Genomic DNA, 5,499 nt, shown 5'->3' with positions numbered 1-5,499 from the left:
TTATGGAATTCATGAGGGCCTAAGACCCACCCATTAACTTCCTCTAAATCAAGCATGGAAGGAATGACAGAAGTTAACCAGGTCAGAATATTGCAAGATTGTAAAATCCTACAATGTAAGAAGCCTGAAGGGCAATATGGCTTAGTTGAGCCCATACCCTTACTGGTACACTTAGAGAAAAAATGTCTGTTTGATAAATTAGTTCAAAAACAGCTGAACAAATTTATTAAGAATTTTTTTCAGACTTCCTGCTCAGGAGACACATGTTGAGGGCTCCGAGTTCGTGGTCCCGGTTCGCACAGCGGTGGAGGCAGCCGCAGCAGCATCTCCCTGCAGGGGCACGCGCAGGGGGGTGGGGGGCAAGACGTCAGCGTCCACCAAGGTCGGAGGTTCGGAGAGATTTTTTCCGCGCGGGCGCTACCTTCACGAAGCTCGGAGAATTAACAATGCATCTCGTCGCTGACTCTTTGCCCGCGGGTGCGAAGTGGACCGAAAAAGAAATAGAGATGCTGGGGGCTGCTGTTAAGCACTTTGGGGACGATCTTAATCACATCAGCTGTGTCATCAAGGTACGGACAGTGGCTCAGATAAAGGCCACCGTGAAACGCAAGGTTTATGAAGATTCTGGCATCTCTCTTCCAGCTGAGTCACCCAAGAAAAGGCCCAAGAAAGTGGCATCTGGCATTCTGTCACCTCCTCCAGCAGCCCCTCCAACCAGCAGCTCCATTGTCCCAGAGGCCGGGGGTCCCCCCATAAAGAAGCAGAAGGCTGATGTGACCCTCGGTGCCCTGAACAACTCGGACGCCAACAGTGACCTAGTGGATATTAAAGGGCTAGGAGAAACCCCTCCAGTCAAAACACTCAACTTCAACCAGGATAGCCTGACCCTGGACTCTGGCCTTCTCATGACCTCTGTGGACCCTCCTCTCCTCTCCCACTGAAGCCTTCTGCTTCTGACCCCTCTCACTGGTCACCTGGACCCAGAGATTGTCAAGGATTCCCCACCCCCACCCCCCACCACTGTCAGAGGTCCAAAGGCTGCTGGGGCTGGAAGAGCCCCCCTCCCCCTATCCCTGAAGAGCCATCTGCTGCCCCCTCCCCTCAACCCTTTGACTTCCACCTGACAGACATTTTTATACAGAAAATGAAAACAATAAAGACCTCTCTGTCTGCAAAAGAATTTTTCAGTCTTTCAATCATCCTGAGTGTGTTAAGAGGTTCTCACAATTAGTTAGCTCTCTCGATTCTCTGAGAGCTAGAAGCCTAGGTTTGCAAAACAGTGGGGGTCTGTCTAACTAGTAATTTTACTAGTTCAAAACCAAGCAAGTTAACTGAGATTGCTAGCTATGTTTTAAACTCTCCATTGTTAAAACAGAAATCAGAGAAAAGAAATCCTAGGTGCAAGAAAGTTCATTTAGTCATTTTAACTGAAAAAAATTTTCCCCTTACTAAAAGCTTGTAACAAAATTAGGGCAGATAAATACATTTTCACTTCTACAGAAAAAGCTGATCCTGGAAATTCCCAGGAAAATGGAAATTGTGTTTGGGATCCAGGTCCATTTATCACCTGGAGAAAGGGCTATCCATTTATGTTTTTGCAGAATAAAACTGGGGACACAACCACATTTGGAGAAAGATGAAGGACACAGAGGAGATGGAAAAACAACCTGATCTTAACCATGATTGTTTCCAGGTGGCTGACACCATGAACACAGGGGCTATTTGTTTGTGTTTTCACAGGCAAAGTAGATAGGTGGATTTCTCTTCAGCCAGCAAGGCCCAGAAGAAAGGAGGGAAGCTGATGCTGTGCCTTGAGAGTTAAGGGAATAGCCCTACACCCCAATGAGGAAGGCAAAAATTTTAATTTCACCCTGGGCTTTGAAACTCTGCCTTTACGTGTGGGTGCCAGCCTTAGGTGTTTATCCATAAATTCCCAAGCATGGAATAACTGGCTGGTCTTTAACAAGACCAGCTATGGCGTCTACATGATAATGGTGAGGCATTAGCAAAATGTGAAAACTCAACTACGGTGGAGGGGACAGGAGATATGGAAGCCTCTAAAGTTATTAGTTACCAGCATGCCGTTGCTGACAGGCTCAAATGGCTCAAATGTCAGGAGCCACATGAAAAGGTGTTAAGAAATGACACGGTAACTATTATTGATTGGGGGCCACCCATGGAAAATTTCTAACTATTTGCTCAGCAGAGGAATCCAATATCACCTCATGTGATTATGTCAGTAATTGTGAGTGGCAAAAGACACCTAATGGCATTGCCACTACCAAGTCAAAGTTAATGGCCTGGCATGAAGGGGCCTTGCACCCCCTCCCCCTGCCCCAGGTTACTGAAGCCTGAGAGAGGACCTGAGCAGTGGGGCCTGCTCTTGTCACTCTTGCCACTAAGCCATTAACAGGCTACACAGGAAGCTTGACTGGCACCAGTCAGTCTGGCTAGACTTAGGCTTTTCACAAGCATGACACTCAATACATAGTCTCGTGTGTAAAGCTGCCTTATGTGCTTGCTGTAGGAAACATCATCATAAATGAAACTGCTCACAGTGCCACTTGCCATAATTGAAAATTGCTCACTTGCATGAACTTTGCTCTGCTTATAAACCTCTCTAAACACAGCATCCTCATCCTAAAGAGCAGGATGGGGGTGTGGATCCCAGTGGAGATGAAGTGTAGATAGGAGAGCAGTCCAGAATCATCCTCCATGATGCAAGTGATGTCAGAGATGCTGAAAAGACCTTGCCGATTTGTGTGAATGGTGTTCGCAGCTATCATCGGACTTATACCAATGGCCGCCACTGCTGCTGTCGCTGGGGGAGCACAACAAGAATCCATCAAAACTGAACATTTTGTGCAGAAGTGGCACGTGAACTCACATCAGCTCTAGGCCACTCAGACAAAGGTGGACAATGAAGTGGCGGGAAGTAGCAGAGCTGCAGCAAACTGTCCAGTGGTTGGGAGATCAAATCATGGACTTGCAACATCAATTAATGTTAAAATCTGATTGGAATGTAACTGATTTTTATATAATAAGACATTGTTCTAGCTATGTTTTCTAGAACTCTCCAATTGAGGTTTAAGGGAAACATTTCATTAGATGTTATCCAGCTAAAAAATAATGTTTTCTATACATTCAAAGACATACTCAAGGCATCCCCTGTCTCTGATATGATTAAACAACTGGTGGGTAGCATGGAAATATTGGACTCGCATGCTTGGGTTCAAAGCATTTCTCATAGCCTGGGTTCCAGCATAACAATGCTATTCATAATCATAATTTTTGTCCTGACTATCACGTGTTGCTTCTATAGAAAGTTAAAGCATGTGGAGGAAAATCATATGGCGTCCATGGCCCTTTTGAACTATGTGCATAAAGCAAACACTGGGGAGCAGAGAACAAAGAGTGTTTAAGAATGAGTCCTTTATTCTCACGCTAAGAAGCCTGGCAGGCTGAGTTTCTAGGGGTGGAGGGAGGCCTTCACCCTGCTGGTTGTAGGTAAGTCCTAATCATATTCTCATATTATTCCTCGCTTTACCTTCCTATAGGGTGCTGACTCAAAGTTGTCTCTTAGAAGCACAGAGCTGATTGCGGTGTGGCCTGGAGCTTTAACTATAAAAGCAAACATTCCTATTTGCTCTTTTCCTATCTCGACATCCAACTCCTCTCATACGTTGCCCCAATAGTAGTTGGGCATAGGGGGACTTTATCCCCCCATGCCTGGACTCAAAATGGTCACCATGAGCCTGAGTTTTTGACTTCACTACTTTTATGTTGTCATCAATTTTGTCTTGACGGCTTTCAATGTATAGAAAATAACCCTGTAGCTACGGTAGCTCTTTTGGATTTAATACATAAACCAAAAGGGGGAATTGTGGGAAACAGAAAGCTTTCTCCCAAGTTGTCTCCCCCAAAATATATGCCAAACCTAGCTGTTTGCTACACATGGTAAATGACTATACACTTGGAGGTCAACGAAAGTAGGTCAGAGGTTATTCTCCCAAAGGGTGATCAGTTTTCTAGAACAATCAGACTCTACAGTCTGTCTCACCCTAAGTAGGGCCTACTCCCTTCTGATAGGGATAGTAGAAGTTTATTTCCTTGAAAGAGAGCCCAGGGAAGTTGAGCCCAAAGTTAGGCCACCATCATGAGTCTATGGACCACCCATCTTGTCACATGTGCACCTAGTCCCTCCCCTTCCTATTATGTGTATACCCTATTATGTGTACACCCATAGTTCATCGCCTTCCCTTTACATTTATGCCCATTGTATATCCCCCTCCTGTTGTTTGTATTGCCTGTTATACAACCCCTTCCTGTGACATATGTCTTTACTTGCAATTACGGGGCATGCACGCTCCAAAAATAAAAAGCCTTGGTTAGCAATAAATCACTTTCTCATGCCCTCTCTGCCCATGCTGTTCACAGACCTGGCTGTTGAGATCATGGCCATCCAGGAGGTAAGCATGCTACCAAGAAATGTGTCTGACTTTTTATTGTACTCACTCTTTCCCATCTCTCTCATTTCTCTATGACTTTACCATGACCTTTATATAGCTCAACTATACAACTGAGCCTACCAAACCCATGAATAGTTGGGTGGGGCTGGATTCGCCACGTTGGAAGAAAACGCTGTTGTTGGGAATCTACCAAATCAATTTAGACTCATGACCACTTCTTGTAACAGCATAACTGGGTTTTCTAGGATGTAATATTTATGTGAGTAAACTATTAGGTCTTTCTCCTGCCAAGTACTAGGTGAGTTAGAACCCCAAACCTGTGGGTCAGTAGGCAAGCACTGCCACTGAGATCCGTAGAAGAAACTATGGAACATCCTTATTGTCACAGGAGAAAAATCCCTCACCAAATCCAAAAATTAAATTAATCTTAAAGGAAAAGATGACTAAATCTGATTTCTGATTCTCAACACATAAGTCAGCATAGTATACACAGGTCAGTGTTGGACTGCTAACCACGAGGTCTAAAGTTCAAGCCCACCATTTGCTCCCTGGAAGAAAGATGAGGCTGGCTTCTCCAGTAGAGAATTGTAGTCTCGGGAGCCTGGTCTTCATGACACCCCAACCCCAACCACACACCCCACACTCCACTTTGGGACTTTATACAAAGTTATTGTCAGCTAGGGTCTCTAAGTTCCTTCAAGCGTTAGATCAATTTGTCTCTAACCTCTAAAACTACAGACACACACTCCCTTCACTATTAGTTCACCTTCTCTTTTCTCTTTTCCTTTCCGAAACAGGCCAGCTGGATCCTACCCCACCAGCAGGGAATTCTGTGATTTTAATTATTTGACTGAGTGGTGGGTGCATTGTGAGTATGGGGTCTCCCATCATCTTGGAAGCTCCTCCCTAGCCTGCATTTTACCATGGACATTCAGAGGGTCCATTCTATCCCAATTAAACTTATCCAAACCACCTCTCCACAAAGTTCTCCTCATGCTAAAGTTCTCCTGTCAGCTTCTAAGAAAATTCC

The 5,499-nt window shown here is 44.9% G+C and overlaps 1 pseudogene; it reads left to right on the top strand.

Moving 5' to 3' along the window:
- The first annotated feature begins 263 nt into the window (after positions 1-263).
- Positions 264-964, top strand: LOC142461004 (BPTF-associated chromatin complex component 1 pseudogene; annotated as a pseudogene).
- The last annotated feature ends 4,535 nt before the right edge of the window (positions 965-5,499 follow it).

Source organism: Tenrec ecaudatus, chromosome 11 (genome assembly GCF_050624435.1).
Source record: "Tenrec ecaudatus isolate mTenEca1 chromosome 11, mTenEca1.hap1, whole genome shotgun sequence".
Taxonomy (NCBI): Eukaryota; Metazoa; Chordata; class Mammalia; order Afrosoricida; family Tenrecidae; genus Tenrec; species Tenrec ecaudatus.
Note: the sequence above shows the minus strand (reverse complement) of the source record. Positions and strands in the feature narration are given on the sequence as shown.